Source organism: Melitaea cinxia, chromosome 21, assembly GCF_905220565.1.
Source record: "Melitaea cinxia chromosome 21, ilMelCinx1.1, whole genome shotgun sequence".
NCBI classification, from domain to species: Eukaryota; Metazoa; Arthropoda; class Insecta; order Lepidoptera; family Nymphalidae; genus Melitaea; species Melitaea cinxia.
The window spans coordinates 12,148,342-12,167,469 of NC_059414.1; positions in this window are offsets into that span (position 1 = coordinate 12,148,342).

Below are 19,128 nucleotides of genomic sequence, written 5' to 3' on the forward strand. Positions count from 1 at the left end.
ATTAAGCTGTAATGACTGTAAGATTGGACTGCAGTAGGCTAAACTAACTGACTGACTGACTGACTGTAAGAGTATATATAGATAATTATCAAATAATATTACTTAATTCACTTAGTCAGTTGCCAATGTCACATAGAACAGAAAGCGCAAATTGATCGGTACGCTAAAGAATTTCGTTAAATTTTAAAGAAAAAAGAACTAGGAGTAATTTAGTTAACAGAAATTACAACAACAGAAACATCGACTTTAGAACTATTATTTTCTGTATAATTTTAAAATCAACAATTTATCATAATAAAAAAACGCGAGAAATGTCAAAGTTTGACGTTTTGTTTAATCAACTTCAGACAGATACTACTTTTTTTTTGCTTTTTTAAATTCGTTTAGCAATAGTGTAAATAGTCTAGCACAGTGAAATTTTTTATTTTTTATTAATTCCACAGACTAGCTAAATAAGTTTTGATAGTTCAATTTTTTTTATTAATTCCATTAATAAAACGTGTAAAGTCTAATACAAAATAGCTATAAAGTCCGGTATACCCAGTGCATGAATAAATAGCGTTTCACCGTAACTATGGACGGCGTCACGCTCCGAGCGCCCGTTAGCGCGATCAATGCAAGAATGTGCTTAATTATTTTGAACCTAATCTTTCATACTTGGATGCGATTATAGTGCATACTTGGGGTTACATTTCTTTATTTTTAAACGGATATTAATTGATCATTTATTTCTTTGAACGTTCCGATTCCAGGATGATCCGTGCAATTTGAATTTGAAAAAGAGAATTAGGTTTTATTCAAAAAATTTAATGTTAGAGTAGTTTTATTGAGTAAATATCAACTCTTTTCTGTAGAAGACAACTTATTTACAAGAATGGAACCATGAACCAAACGCACATGAACTGAACTAAATTAGCCTGTAAACGTCATCTGTATAGGAGAAGGCAGACTACCACTGCAGACCGTCATAGGTGAATAATTTCCCCGTCATGAGTAACGACAGATTTATAATAATTCTCCTAAGAGTTATAGACAAATCTTCCTATTTTACCGTAATAGACATTTTTATCTAATAATCTTCAAGTTGTACTTTGATATCTTCTGCACAATTTAGTTTATTAAAAACGTTAAAATGGTTCAGTGTCAGAGCATCAAATGTTAGTAAATTAACAAATCTCCTGAAAATATATAAACTAGATCTTACCCTAAAAATAAACATGGCATATAAAACAGTAGGTATAATAAAAAAAGAAATTTATAAAGAGTATAATATGTATATTGACAATAGACATAGCTAAAGATTGTTGTATTTAATCTTTACTCGATAACCTAATCCGCAGTAGCTAGACGGATAAAACTGTTTATTGAATAATGTAGCCATCCAATAGAGAAACGGATTATTCTATTTGCCGACGACATATACAAGACAACTATTGGCAAATAATAAACAACTCGTAATTGGTAGTTAGCTGGCTTATGGCTCACTGGACATTAGCGATATCATATATACTTTGTTGGTAGTATTAAAAAAAATGATTCATGACCAATTTAAAAATAAAATTTCAAACACAATTTCTCTTGTCAGAAGCAAGCTCACATTTGCTAAAAATCACATTCTACCGATTTCGATCATCAAAAAAAAATGTTTAGTTATATATTTAATATATTTAATCACGAGAGGGTAAAACCAGGAATATCTAATGAGTTTTATTGCCTTTTGTTAATTGATTATTCGCTTCCGTTTGCAAGTTTTGTCGAAGATAATCTAATAGTTGAAATCCTTTAACGATGTGTTAACATACACGCGAACACTTCGGAAATGTGAGACACGCATGCGTAGATAAATGATGTTTTTTATACTAGATAGGCAAAGAAGTGTACGGCCCACCTGATGGTAAGCGATTACCGTGGCTTATAGACGTGTGCAATACCAGAAGAATCGCAAGCGCGTTGCTGACCCTGACCCTTCCCCGCAACTCTGGCTACCTTAAAATCAAAATCAAAATCAAAAATAGTTTTATTCAAATAGGTTCCAAGAGCACTTTCGAACATCATTACCACATTTCGAACATCATCAACACCTTACTCATCAAAAGAACACGTTACTACTTGAACGAAGTTTAATTGGGAGATACTTCCCCAATGGGGCTGATCCAAATTTTGGTCAAGATATTCCTTTCTCTGCAGTACCTCAATATACCATATTTGTAAAATAATCGTATAATGGTTTATAATACCTATTCGTAAACATGGAATTGAATGGGCGCTTGCAATCAATAAAAAAGTGGATAATATAGCCCATTGTGATACTTCGTATTTAGGTTTTAATATTCTTCCATATAATTATGACTTATTCTGAGCAAAATCTTTTGTAACGGTTTGCTAAGAGATAAAAGATAATTTCATATCCTTATCTGCTTTATGCTAAGAGGTAATCTTAAACTGTCAATGCCTGCACTACCAGAAACGTCAGAAGCGCATTGGCGTCCTCACATATATGGTTTTACCTTGAGTTTAACTCCATAGATTAGAGATTTACTCATAACATGGTCACAGACCTAAAGGCATTCATTGTGATCTTTTGTCAGATTGGTCCACATTTCAAGCAAGATATATCCTAGTGTACTGTTCCTGCCTCGTCTCATAATTGCATTGCAATAAAATATACGCTTCAGCCTGTAATATCCCACTTTCGGCATAGGCCTATTTCCCCATGTAAGAAGAAGGATCAGAGCTTAATCCACCACGCTACTCTAATGCGGGTTGGCGAAAATATTCCCTACTATGAGTAACGATTGCCATCAGGTGTACATGATAACAGCCAGGGCTGACAGCTTAACGTGCTCTCCGAGGCATGACGGGGAGACCCACAAGAACTGCACAAACATTCAGACCATGGCAAACATCTATATGACCAATACAAATATTTGTCATGTGCGGGGATCAAGCCACAAACCAGTGCCGTGACCGTTGCACCAACGTGCTGTCATATAAAAATAATAAATAAATAATATACACACTATATATATATATATATATATATATATACATATATATATATACTTCGGTTATTGACAGTTATGCTAAAATCATCGTTCTTACTCCTAAGTGATGCAACGACTAAAACCGTTATTTAAAAAAAAAAAAAACTAAAACATATTGCTCAATCGAGAAATAATAAGAAGCTTCTCAATTCAATGTAATCCATTATTAATTTACAAATAAATCAAACAACGAGATAGCATCACAAAAGAAACACTCAGACACGACAGACACAATGTTTTATAGTCAGATCGTAATAAGCACAATAAATATAAATAAATGATAATAATCTACTTTACGTATGACTGATTATGGAAAAAATTCTCTATGAAAGTAGACTGTACAATGCAAGTAGGGTTGTCAAAGCAGTAGAAAATAACTCGACTCATTTGCATTGAACACAAATTTTCTCTTGCGTGGAATTCTCGGATATCGACCATTTCTTTTTTCGTATTTCAGGGAACTTGGTAACCTGGATTAATGACTGTAACTGCATTTTATATACCCGTCTCTTTTATTTGTAATGTGTTAGAATGAGATAGTTAGTCGATGCAAAATATACGGCGTTAGTAAGGTTTAAATATTTGCTTCTATTAGGCATGTTTGTTTGATTAATGTAATTGCAAGAGCGTAATTTTCTGGTCGTGTCTTTCACGTGTGTTAGAAAGAGATGGGTGATGATGTTTTTTTTACTTATATGGGAATGTTGTAACTTTTCCTAGTAGGAATATTATTTCCTATTTGTGTGTCCCTTTCTTTGGCTCTATGTAAAAAAGAGGTAGCAGATCGTTTTGGTGCAATTTTTCTAGTAAATCAGTGACATTGAAATCTTAAGTAAAACCTTTCGCCTTTTCAAGAAAAAGTCGTACCCGTGACTGGCGGCATAACAGCAAGCCGATATGACCACGTCACCAGCTTTACCTAGTAGATCATCCAATTTGAAGTTTTTGCTTCCCTCTATGGAACCATATCGGGATTTTTCGGTCGCACTTCTCTAAATGAATAGGCTAATAAATGTATGTATTTATACCTTTTAAATTTAATCTGAATAATTTAGATATTAGTACCTATTTTCGAGATGAAAGAAAAAATAACCCTATATATAGAAAAAATTCGAAGATCATAAATAGTCTTGAAATATAAAGTATTACTTCAACAAGGAAAAAATAACTACGACAATTAATATTAATAAACATTTAGTTCCTGGTTATTGTCTATATCTGTCCTTTTCTGTCTCTATAAGCGAGAGCGAGACAAGTAACAAGAGTTCTTGAAAATATCTTGGTACAAAGGGAAGGACAATTTAATTCCATAGTTTTGTCACCACTTTTGATTCTTACAAACGCTAGAATCGTTTAAGGATGTAATGAAAGAAAAAATTAGGACGAATTGTGTACATCCGCTGTAGTAAACTGCCAATCCGGAAATCTAAGCAGGAGGATTGATCCTCCACTCACATTCTGTTTCTTGACAAAATAGATATTTTATCGTCATTGGAATATTTACTTCGTCATTGGACTTTTACAGTAAGTGGTCAAAATCGAAATAAAAACTGTCCTGATTCATGTAAACTTTCAAATCAATTTGGTGTATAAAAAAAAAGTTACCCACAAATGTGATTGTGTCGATAAGAGAGCGCTTCGCTCCAGATAACCTGTACCCACAGGTCTTGGTACAGTAGCAACAGTCAGGGAGTTTACAAATTAATATTATAAATATTGATATTGATATTGGATAGTCTTTTATAAATTAATGAAATTTAATTTGAAGTTACTGAAGTTGTGCTTTCAACTACCCTCATATTGCATGGTTATTTGAGTGTTCTCATTCATATTCTAGATTTAGAGGTTAGGCTAGTAACAATTATTTAACTTAATTTTCCTCAGCAATCTTTTATCAATTACCCAAGATAAATACATCGGTAAACACAAAATTAACCTACAAATTTCGACCTTTGGATAACAAAGTATTCTCGTACTGACATTGACTGATTATATTTAGTAATCTTCGCACGAAACAAAAGACGGTTTCCTATTAACGTAACTCACGGCTCTTAGACGCATCTAGATTACACACATCAATGCGATCTAATATTATTTTTATCAATTTCTTACAAGGCTTTCTAATTTCCACCTAAAGGATTATTATATCTACATTCGAAAATCGACTCTAACTCAATGTCATAGAGAAAAAGTTCGAATGACAAAAGAAAAATGGTGTACAGAAAATAGAACCACATGCATTAATCATATGAATCCAAATTGTTTAATGAATGTTTATTAGCAATCTATTTACGGCTTTATGTTTTAGTCTTTTGAACTTAATTTTCTTTGTATGTTATGTTCTCTATAAGGCGAAGTAAATACAGAGATTGACATTTAAATAGTTAAGTTGAAGTGAAAGGTGATATTTTTGATTAAAATTGGAAAATAATTGCGTCTCCCACGAGTAGTACGCAGTCGTTTTTGTCTTCTTTTTTTTGTTTTTCGTTCGAGAATATTCCTGTTGCGATTGTGTGAACTGGATTACACCGGATGTTACCGGTTTTGAGTGTTGTTGTTTATAATAGTTGCAACTGTGTAAGAGAAATTAGTTTAATTGTGTGCTGTGACGTTAGATAAACGGAAAAATAGAATAACTATAAATTACTTTAAAAAAAATTATGTTAGGTATATGGTGAAAGTTAAACCGTCATTAACTATTTTGATTTTAACCTATTTAAAAAAAAATCCATATAAAAAAAAGAAAAATCTGCACGGTCGAAAAGAAATAAAAACTAAGGAATAATTTTCTCGATATTCAAAGTTATGGAAAGTCAAACGAATATAGATTTATTTAAAAACACATCTACCATAAATTACTATCTCTATCTAGAGATGATCTCATGAAACCAACGTTTTCATTTTTCTCGCTTCACTCGACCGACTGCATTACCATTAATTAATAAGCAATAATAACTGTTCATAAAAATAGCTTTAACGATCGCAGAACAACGATTGTAGCGGAAGTTCTATCAGTAGAGATTAAACGCGGAAAAGAGGCTTGCTTATAATTTTTTTTTTAAATAAAATGTCACAGTGACTATAATTTTACCATTTTTTTTTTCATATATATATTTTATATGTTACTTTTTAGTAAGTATATCCTATATTTTTATGGAGAAAATTATCTTACAAATGAACACGAAAAAGATATTTTTTTTTATACTGAATTTGTTTATGTTTATAGTTGAATTTATTAATACTGAATATTGTGACAAACTTACAAACTGATAGTACAAACGATTCTGAGAAATAGACTATGATGTAATTCTCATAACCAAAGGTTGGTTGGACGAAAGTTTTACTTCTTCTATGGACAAGGATTTAAGTTACCACTGCTTAATCCACTGACTACAATACGCTACTGCTAAAACTCAGTGCACCAGTAAACTCAATTGATATACTATGGGCTTGTTCAGGTATAAAATTATTTTAGTCTATTTTGATGTCATTTCTAATTAGTTATTTATTCTTAGTTGTTAAGAAATCCCGGAAGAGGAAAACGTACTATAACGAATTCATCTGGACCTGACATTACTTGCAAAAAATATAACGTTACGGCTTTCAATTTACGTTTCTTTAATTAATTAACTACACAAATAACAGAAACATTACCAACAATATAGATTTAATTGTATGTTTTCCATATTTTTATACATATTTTAAACATCAATATTAACTAATAATTAAAAACAGATATTTAAATTAAAAAAATTAATAAATAAAATGCTACATTCATTTTATAGCATATACATCACCTAAAAATTTAACAAAATATTTTTCGCGAAGGGTTTTTTGTCTCCTTCAACGAGGCCCGAGTATAAATAAAACCAGTATCTAGTCTTACACACTACAAACACAAACGCCCATGCTTTTGTATGATCTATACGATTGACTAGCCCGTTGGCGCAGTTTGTAGTGTCTCTGCTTTCTGCTATATCACACACAGACTCAGACCCGAGTCTGCGTGTAATATTTGTATTTATATATTTATTATTCATATGTATGTTTATCCAAAAAATATATATCTAGCTACAAAAGTCGGCTTTTACCTATAAAACAAGCATTTAGTTGCTTTCCTTAGGAAAATATGACCGTCTGTGTGTGTGTGTGTGTGTGTATGTCATAAGATATTTATTAATTTAAATATGTTTGTCATAATGTGGATTCGTAGCCTGTTGCTGTGTACTTATATGTAAAAGTTCACCTTCAAATGATATGTGTGGAATCAAATATCACCTTCCAGTAATCCTAACACCGACTGTATAAAAGTGTTTTCCATAATGTGGGAAATTTGTGCTTGTACCTTTTGTGTTAAACCCCCCACAAAAGGGTAAAGTAGTGGGGACTGTTGAGTGCGATCACGATCACAATTCAACCTGTAACATGCACATGTGTGCCATTTTTTCCATGCAGGATAAGGATCGTTGAGTTGCCGTTGTTGAGTGCATTTATTACTATTTATTATATTATCTGTTTTAATTCTCACTAGCTGTGCTCGCGACTTCGTTCACGTGGAATTTTATGAAATCATTATTGTTCAGTTCGCAGTTACAAAAAAAAACTAAAATAAAAGTAGTCTAAGTTACTTCTTTTTACATCAGCTATCTGCCTGTGAAAGACCCATCAAAATCAGTCCAGCGGTTTTCGAGATTAGCCGGAACAAACAGACAGACAGACAGACAGAAATTATAAAAAATGTTTGTTTGGTGAATATACAGAAACAAACAGAAACTCCAATTTTATTTATTCGTACAGATTACAAATATTTATAAAACAGTTTTTAATAATACATACCACTTAAGATGATAAAGATATGAAGTCTTAGTACGTCTTTCACGTGGGCCGTCTTGCATGACGACCGTTCTGGTGCAGTAGTGACAGAAAGTTTCATAAACATAGATAGTCACAGGTTGAATTCTCCTTACGGCGGATATTTGTATTTGCATTATTATTTGTTTCTCGCTTAATTTTCTTGTGTTATAATGAAGACCCAACCTCTCTTGTTAGCGAAATTTTTCAAAAAAAGTAACAGATCAGCGAGGACTTCGCAATCAATACAAATCATATGGGAATGATATGTGTTGACAGTGAAGGCGTCTAGTGTATCACAGGATAAAACAAATTGAGAACAGTATTATTTATTTGTGGTCTCCGGTAAGGTAGTAAGTTCTTCCCCGGTTTAGCTGCTCCGGATTTTGAACAAGATATTACGTACTCAGAATATAGCCACCCCCTCTCTTTCCGTGGGTGTCGTAAGAGGCGATTAAGGGATAACACAGTTCCACTACCACCTTGGAACTTAAAAAGCCGACCGATGGCGGGATAACCATCCAACTACTGGCAATGAAATACACAGACCGTAGACGGGCAGCAGCGTCTTCGGTGCGACAAAGCCAGCCCTGCGGTCACCAACCCGCCTGCACACCGTGGTGACTATGGGCAACACACATGAGTTCACAGCATTTTTGGCGTGAACTTGTGGAGGCCTAAGTCCAGCAGTGAACTGTGATAGGCTGAAATGATGATGTTGATGATGATTTCGGACTCCGCCCTACCTCGATAAATGTTTAATGAACATTGGTCTGAGTAAATCTATATGTATAAAATTATATGTTGTAGTCAGTCAGTCAGTCAGTTCAGCCTCTTGCAGCCCACTGCTGGACATAGGCCTCCCTAAGTTAGAGCCAGAGATCCCGGTTTTCTGCAATCCTCATCTAGCCTACACCGGCAATCTTACGTAGATCCAGCGGAATAAGTAGATAATAATAATTTTAGTATTTATTAGTGACCACCCCACTACCACTTCAACTTGATAAATCTATGCTTGGGATTTCTCTTAAAGATATGATTAGAAATGAGACTATCAACGAGAAAACGAAAATAACCGACATGGCACACAAAACTAGATGTTGTAGCTTCTAGTTTATTAAGACTTTCTTAAAAATATATTTACTGAACTATAAAGCTGGGTAACCAATTAATTAAAAAACCATAAATTTCATCAAACTTAAAAGCAACACAATAATAAAGTAATTTAGAACTGTATTCGATTACACGGTCTAAGTTTGTTTGTGTTAATTAAATGAAGATATTTCTGTCCAAATTTAAAAAAAAATCATTATTTTCTTTCCGTCAAAATTAAGATATCTCGAAACGTAAAAAATAAAGTATATCAAACTTGCCTCTTTGTACTATCACTAAATTACATAGTATAAAACAAAGTCGCATCCCGCTATCTGTATGCTTAGATCTTTAAAACTACGCAACGGATTTTGATGCGGTTTTCTTTACTAAATGGAGTAATTCCATAGAAAGGTTCATATGTATAATACATGCATAATATAGTAGAGGGACACTGATAGTTTTTGCAACGGCGGGTCGCTGGTAATGAATAATATTTTTAACCGCAAAAGAATTACTGATATTGATTACACCGTTAAAATTGAGTTTATTTCGAAAAACGTCGACTTTAATTCATAAAAGTTTCAAAATAAACGACTCCTAATCAACTCGAGGACCACACCCGTTAATGCAGAAAATTTATAAGCAGATGTTTAAATGTAAATGTCATGTGAAAAAATATTTATTTACTGCAAGCGATTTTAATCTTTACACCGTTAAGCTAAGAGCGAATTTGCTGTGAATTTTTTTGACTGGTTTATCGCGATAGGTACGTGCGTACGCTTTGTGGCTGCCGCAATTTTTTTTTTCATACTTTTTTTTTCATTTTAATGGGAGTAATATTGTGAGGTACACTTAATATAAAGGTACAGTTTCTAGTGTTATTGCCATATTTACAACATTTTAATGAACTCAAGACGTTAAGGGTCTGTGTCATCGGTATTCGATCCTAAAGCTATCTGACATATAACGGTGTCAAATACATACTTACAATTATTTTTTTATCGATTTCAAGCTATGCATTATCTCTTAAATATTTTTACTCGAGAATTCTGTGTTCAAAAGTAATATTTTGTATCTGTTTATGTATGAATATATTTGTATGGTATATATATATATATATATGAATTATTGCTCGTGTATGACGATTGCCACTAACATTACCTTATTATTCCTCCCTTTTTTTCCTTCTTAATGTGAATTTTACTAATACTCAATTTTGCACAAACGTCTGCTCTTGTACGTCCTAAGGTTGGCTGGTAGAGAATGCTTTTGCATGCATTGCAGAATGCATTAAGCCCGCCTTTTGTACAGTTCTTTAATGTATTGTGCAATAAAGTATTAATAAATAAATAAACTACTATATATATATATATATATATATATATATATATATATATAATTACAAATTGAATTTTATACGCTTCAGCAAGTAGTATCCCACTGCTTGGCATAGAACTCTTTCCCCGTGTAGGAGAAGCATCAGAGATTAATCCATCACGCTGCTCCAATGCGGGTTGGGTTGGTGTTTTAAATGAATTTTATAACAACATAAAAATACATCTAATATTACTTTTTTAAAGTGCAGTTTTAAGCTAATTAAAAATGTTATATAAAGTATAACATTTTTTGAACAATCCGTGTAGAGAAATTAACAAAAAATATTGCTTAAAACCCTAAAATAAAATAGCAATAATTTTTAAAACTGAAAACAGAACTCAAAACTTATTTCGCCTTTCTAATACAACATATAAATCTATTCTCATACTTAACCAAAAAAAAAGACCAAAAAAAATTATAACAATACACTGCCTAAAACGATATTTTTCCAAACAGTTACCGAATATCCATAAATTATCACAAATAAATCACGTTAAAATATACCTTAAACATTAAGCTATAAAGACCAAAACCCTTTAAACGTAATATATATTTACATATACATTCGGACGTAAGTTTTTCATAATTGATCCTTATTACACCGCATCAAACAAATGTTTCGGTATTTGTTCCTCGAAAAACGGAGTAACGTCAGCAAAATTATCCTATTCCTCGTTTTGATAATAACAGCTATTATTTATGATTATTCTTAAATGCCTCGCATTTCTCGACCACTGGTGTTATTGGTTACTATTTTTTCTTTTATCATTTAATAACGCATGGGAGACGTATTTAGTTTTGTATTTTAACCTTCTTCATTCTTCTTTGATATCTGGTTTGAACTGGATTGAACTGGTTAGTGATTTAACGGTTTGACTAATTAACCGGTTTTGAAGACACGTTAGCACAGTGGTCATAGCACTGGCTGTTATGCTAGCGTTCGCGGGTTCTATTCCCGTACATGACAAATATTGTTTAGGTAGATAGTTTATCGAGGTTTGGGCGGTTGTGCTTGTGTATTGTGTGTGTTTCCGGACCTTCAAGACAGGAGAAAATCCTACTGGGGGCCGTTGAGTGTACAAAACAAATATCTAATTTTTAAGCCATAAAGTTACATATAATTTTATCATCTAATACTGTTACATTATATAATAAAAAGGGTATTATTATATTACAGACTAGTTTTGCCCCGTGGTTTCATGTGCGTTAATTTGAATAGAAAATATATCCTATAAACTTTCTCGGTAAATGGGATAAAAATTCAATTCGATCCAATAGTGCCTGAGATTAGCACATTTAAACAAAAAAACAAATAATTTTTAGATTTATAAAATTAGTATAGATTAAAAATTTATCAAAAAAAAAAAAAAAATAATAAAAATATAACTTCTGTTAACCCTATCCGAGCCATCCTTCCTACACCCGCACCGCGGGCAACGTTTAAATGACTTATCATTATGTAATTACTATCATTGTTAGCGCACACAGGCATAGTGCGCACACGAGTGCACATGGTGTCGCCGTAGAGTTGTTTCTGTGCGTGTGTGCGTATGTTTTTTTTAATCTCTCATGTATAAGGTCTTACTCGTATATCTCGCAAAGATACGTGTAGTTCCTTTGTAATCTTTTTGTCTATTTAATCTGTGCTAATATTACATACGAGATGTAGCCAAAACGATTTATATTTAAAATTTTTCTTCGAAATTAGTGTTTACGTTACGAATAAAAAAAACATACACACAAGAACATTAAAATCATAATAATTATGTTTATTAATAAAATATAATTCGTTTACTTTCTAGAAAAATAGTATATGTTTTAGCAACAAAATTCAATCGATATTTTGAAGTTCTATTATAAATTATCGAAACCCACCCAACAAACAAGTGACAAAACAAAACCCGCTAAAAGATTTTTTTTTTCTAAATATGCATTGTTGTTGACCTTTACCACTATAGAAGCATATTTGAGGGAGCTGATTTCTAAGACCAAGTAGTGAAAAAAATTGTAGTCCTTTTTCTGTATTCTTGTATGTTGTGTGTCCTTGTTGTTGTTGTATCTGTGAAAAGTTTGATCCCGTAACTTCTATTGCTTAAAAACATTTCAGGAGATGCAGTATTAGACACTAGTGGATTTTCATTTTAATATATTTTAATGAGTAGATATTGTTTAAAAAATTGGTCATATTTTTTTATTTTAAAATATAAAATATCAGCTCAATTCTGAATCTAGAAGCGGAGAAAATTGAGAAAGATAGTTTTCATCAAATTATTTGGGTATCGATTCAACTATAATCGATTACAGAATTCAAAAAAAAAGGTTTGCACTAGTTAATTAATTCAAGATATTTAGATGCACAATTAAAGCTGTAAACAATAAAGTGCATTTAAATAAAGTTACATTAATATGGACAATATCAATTAATATCTGATAAACCAAAATGATTATCGACTTCATATCGATTTAAAATAAATCATATTTTTAATGACAGCTTTGAAAGCTGACTAACAATAATACTGTGTCCGTCACTCGTTTCGTGTTTACCTACTGTTTTCCGATGCATTCTGAGTCCATTCCTGATATTTATTTATGGTTTCAAGTGTATATCAATATTCGTAGTGAGTATTCAAACAGTCTTCACTAAATATAACAAATATTAATGCTACAAGAACTTAGTGATCGGGTTTTTTTATAGACATTGTAGCATAACCTCACTTTTACAAAAAGTCTAATAACTCCACTCTCAGATAGCCAAAATATAGATAATTTTCAGCGAGGAAGCAATAAGCCTAAATGCATTAATTGATACCATTTTCATTTCATTACATTTTGGCCCAGGAATGTATGGAATCGTATCATTCTCCTTTTTGTGCCACAAAGTCAGCCCTGTGGTCACCAACCCGTCTCCACAAGCGTAGTGACTATGGGCAAAATACATGAGTTGACGCCGTTTTTGGCGTGAACTTGTGGAGGCCTATGTCCAGCAGTGGACTGTGATAGGCTGAAGTGATGATGATTTTTATGATACACATACCCTTAAAACATTTTTAATATTGCATTGTTTTGAATCTTTTATAGTTTTTTTGTTTTTTAAAGTAAAGACGACAGTTCGTCAATCACAAATAAAAATAAAATTAACACTTATCAGTAGTTCAAAAATACTAAACTTGAAAAATAATACTGCAGTTAATCCAAGTAATCGGTTCAGTAGAAATTGTTCATTGTACAAACACGCCGCTTCGCGGAACTCCGTGATTCGACTAATCAAACTCGTTTGTATTTTTAAAATTAGCGAATAAAGACGACGACTTTGAAGATGAGAATATTTATAATATCTGTATTGTAAATGAAACTATTACAATAATTTAAAATACATTAACTTATAATACAATGACAAGGTTTCTAAAACTAGGCCTTTTTGGAATAATTTTGTTTTTATTTAGCCATGATAACAAACGAAAAAAACCGACTTCAATTACATCAAAAAGTAATACAACGTAAGTAGACGAAAAAATTTATAAACGCACTAGTTGGCACTACGATTTTCGACGATTTCCATCGATTTCTCTGGGACATCATCAAATCCTGGTTTTCTTATCATGGTACCTCCCTCGGGATAGTTATCTCCTTTCTAACAAAAAACTAATCAGCAAAATCGGTTCATAAACGACGAAGTTATCCGCGAACACACATAAAAAATTTATATTTATATATGGTCGAATTGGGAAACCTCCTCCTTTTTTGAAGTCGGTTAAAAAATATAAATAGAACAGAACAAACTACTTCTATACAACTATTTTCATATTTTCACAGATCTTAGGTTCTTATGTATTACCTATTAGTTTCAACATAACCAATTAACGCAATTGCCTCGTGTTTTTTATTATAACACAAGTTTTTTTTTTTTTTTTAATATTTATTGACAAGCATACATCAAACTTTAGCTGATGTGTAGCAATATTATTGGATTTTCAATAAAATCTCTTAATAAAAATAATAATAATTTGTAGGCATAAGTAGCAGGATCTATCTTTTTTTAGAATTTAATTTTTACCGTCATAATTACTTGAATTACTAACAATATCATAATTATATTAGCTATTTAAACGTCTAACATCATGCCTCTTATTATTACAACTTACATTAAGGATAATGATTAATTCCATAAGACGAGCGATGTAACTCATTACAAGTAAAACCATGTTATAGGTCTAGTTTAGGTATAAATATAAAATGGTATTTTTTTTTAAATAGGACATCATAAGTTTCATTATGTTAATACAATGTTGTTAACTGCACATTTAGACATAATCTAGGGTCTGTCCGTGTTGAGGATACGCGTATTTCTCCTACAAATATAGTTTGTATTACTACGCGTTGTGGCACCTTGCGTACAATTATATTCCAAGCATTCTATTATATTACATTTGGATTCTTTTTCTTTGAATTTTGTCTGTAATTTACGTAATTATAATTAGTAAGAATGCTTATTTTTATACCGCTGGGTGGCAAACAAGCACATTATACGCTTGGTGGTAAGTTACGTTAACCTATGGACATTTGTGTTACTAGAAGCATCAGAAGAATCTATGTTAACGAAGGTTTTTCTGGTATTGTGATGCTAAATGTTTAATTAGGAGGGTTCAATGGTTGTTCGGAGTGGGTACTTATATAAGTATTTATTCTTAGTTTGAACATTTGACATTTTGGTCATTTCCATAATACCTCGTAAAGCACGAAAATGTATCGATCTCGTTTGTTATTATAACATCGGATAGGGATATCTTTATCGGCAGGGAGCTGAACGAAACTAAAAAGGAATAAATTTAAATTTTCCTTCTAACCTTTCCCTTAAATAGAAAAAAGAAATTTACCGAGTATTGGAACATATTCAGACTTTTTAAGTTCAGATAAGTACAGAATATAAAAAATAAAGCTAGAAATATAGAACTGATATCGTTTTTAAACTAGATTATCTAGCATAAACTATACCCATAATCAATTTGAGCCTACTCGTAACACGTCATCTAAACCCCAAGAACCAAGACCCCGTCTCATAAAACGGTCAAACGCGCTTGTGTTACAGATGTTGAATGTTTAATGATATGGAAAATACTTTGGTTTAGTAATCCTATACCCACTCTACTCGTTTCACGGGAATCTCATCCTTTCCCTTACGTGATACGTGTCATATTACTTTGGGAGGTTTGCGAGCAAATTTCGAGGAGTATTCTTTATGATGAAGCGATAAAGACGTTTATTGGGTGACAGGAGTGTGATATTTGAGTACTTTTAAGCCACTGTTTAGTGTCGGTTTACGTTAAGTTTCGATGTCCAAAATGCCCTGTTACTTGAATTATTTTTCCGGGAATAATTTGTTTTATCAATATGCCAGGATTAGCGAGGACGATCGATCGTTGACCCGGGATTGATGAAGTGCGAAAGAGTGGACCGTGAAGCGATGTTAGAAAGGGTCGGATTTCGATAGGAGTGTTTTTTTATTGCTTGAAATTATTTTTGAGACTCTAATCTTGTTGTCAAGTTGAATCGAATCCAACTATTCTAATTTTTTTTTCAAAGATATACTTACAAAATCTGAAGCTACACTGACATTATTGCCTTGAGATTCTTATGTATCTATGCTTCTATATATTATGTACACGTTACGTTACATATTTATTGATATTCCTATTAAAAACGTATTAGATTTTACTTGCTTAAACTTCTACATTCTTCAAACCGTCTACTATTTATAGATATAGCGCCTGCTTAGTTCCAAGAGAAATAATATTATTAATTGATATTTTATAGCATATGAACGGGCAACACTCAATCGACTTGATCTATATATATACCTACTATAGTTTAATAAGTATATTTGTAAAATAATTGCTTCGTATATCATATTTTTTGTACTGATAAGTCTAGAATTTGAAATTACAATTTCTGTCATGTTCCACCATTCCATTTTAAGAAATATAATAGAAATTAATCAAGGTAATAATATTCAACTAACTCATATAATGCTTATTATTTTTTACCATTAATACATATATACATATAATAACGCCTCTTTCCCGTAGGGGTAGGCAAAGACCACTTCTTTCCACTTGCTACGATCTTTACATACTTCTTTCACTTCGTCCACTTTCATTATTCCCTTCATACACGCTTTTCGGTTTAGGGTACTCTTGACCTGGCCTTTTTTCAAGACGTCCCTTATTTGGTCTCGGAACGTCCGCCTAGGTCTACCCCTTCCAACCCTTCCATTCACACTCGCCTTATACACTTTTTTCGTCAATCGTTCTTCACTCATTCTCTCGACATGACCAAACCATCTGAGCATACCTTTCTCAATTTTTGTCAATACATCTTCTTCAGACCACAACGTTTCCTTATCTCTCACTCAGTTTAACTCCTATCATTCTTCTTAACGCTCTCATCTCAATTGCATTTATTCTGCTTTCATATTTCTTCTGCCATACTCAACTTTCACTTCCGTACGTACATGAGTGTCGGAACCAACACCCTCCCATGCACAGCCAAACGAGCCTTGTTAGATACCTCCCAACTGCTCATTAAGGAGTGCAAAGCTCCATTCACCCTGTTTCCTGCATTCACTCTTCTTTCAATATCACTCTCACACTTTTCATCTCTTGTAAACTTTGAACCCAGATACACAAACTCATTCACCTGTTCAATTTGTTCATCTCCAATCAGGATATTGCAGTCTGTCACTGACTCATCTCTTTCAAACACCATCACTTTCGTCTTCACATTCATCTTCATTCCCTTTCTTACAAAAGCTCCACTCATATCAGTTACCATCTCCTGCAACTCCTCGGGCGAAGATGCAAATAATACTTGATCGCAGCATAGAGAAGACATTTGACGAGTAACTCATTCATTCTCAACCCATTTTCATTCTCTTTTAACTCCATCAAACAATTGTCCATGAACAAATTAAACAGCCACGGTGACGCTACACATCCCTGTCTAACAGCTTTCTCGATATTAAACCATTCTGTGTATGCCCCATTTATCCTCACACAAGCACTAGAATCCCTATAAAGTGATTGCAATGCTCATATGAGGACACTGCTCACACCATTCACGGACAATGCCGACCACAATTCATTTTTCATCACTACTTACCATTAATATCAATATTAAAGCGTTTTTTTTTTGTTTTCTACTTCGATCTTTCCAATCAAAATGTAGCAAAGAAAAATAATTGAGTGTGCTTTAGACCACACGACTGAAGTAAAACTTCTTTAGCAATAGGCCTGCACTGTGTCTATTTTTATTTATTTATTTATTCTTAATGTACACCAAAATACAGACACATATAAAGAAAGATACAATACAAGATGTACAAAGGCGATCTTATCGCTAAATAGCGATTTCTTCCAGATAACCTTTGGGTACTGGACACGATACAGTAGCAGTGGTTAGAAGTGTGCACAAATTAAGGAGGAAAAATCAATAATAAATAGATAAAAGCTACGATATGATAGACTTACATAATTAAAACTGTGTCGTAGATATACGAAACGTAACTGGCTATAAGAGAAAGAGAGAAAGAAAATGTGTGCTCACACCTCTCTCTTGTTCCGTTCGCCTCGCTCGATCACACTTTTCGTAGCGCTCTCGTCACGCATTAACCAGCTTACTCACCAAGTCAAGCATGCGCAGAGAAGAAAATTTTTAACCTATAAAAACTTGTAGGATAAAAATTGTATCTGCATTTTTATTCTATTAATTTGGCAAACAAGCTTACGGTTCACTTGATGGTAAGCTGTTACCGTAGCCTATGAACGCTTTCAATACCAAGAGTATAGCAAGCATGTTGCTGATCCTGGCTCCGACCCTGAGTTAAGGTATTTCCCCTCACGGGCTGCTTCAAATTATAAGCAAAGATTTCCTTTCCTCCTCGCCCTCAATAGTGCTTAGAAGGATAAAACTATAAAATACAATTAAGATTATCTGATACAAGACGAAATAACTCAATTCAGGTTTATAAAATTAGTGTATATAAAGTACAATGCTGCAATAAAGTCTAACGTCACCACTATATTGGATGCCATCCCCCACTGCGCGCGCGCATACCCGGTGCGGTAATTGAGACATATATCAGAGCCGCGTCGCGCTCTGACCGGGGCCTTGGGTTCTCGGCAAAATGGGCTTAACTTTATTTTTTAAATATATAAAAGTCTATTGTAAAATTTAATTTTGAAGCAAAACTTCTTAACGCACGTTTGACTTGGGGAGTAAGCTGGTGAACGCGTGACGAGAGCGTTACGAAACGTGTCATCAGGCAAAGCGAACGGAAGTTGAGAGGGAGGATATAAGTTAGTGAAGATAGCAAGAGATAGAGATACGTTTCGTAAGATTTTTTCAGTCGTGGAGGCTGAAAGGTACACTCATTTTTTTTTAATGATTTTAAAAGTATTTAATGGTGTCTTATTCAATCATATACAGTTAAAACAAAACCAACTATTTTTAGTTGTATGATCAGAGCTTAAACAGTAGTTCAAGATTATATTCTTAATAATGTATTAAGAATATAAATTAATGTATTAAGGATTGAATGGGATTTAAAACAGTAATGCTGTGACGAAATAAATCTAAAAATCTGTTACTAAAATTAAACTTGGCTTCTCTAAATTATTATGTTACACTTAGTCTGAACGATTAAAAAAACTTCACAACTTAATTAAATATCTTGTCATTATATTATTGTAATTTATGATAATACATA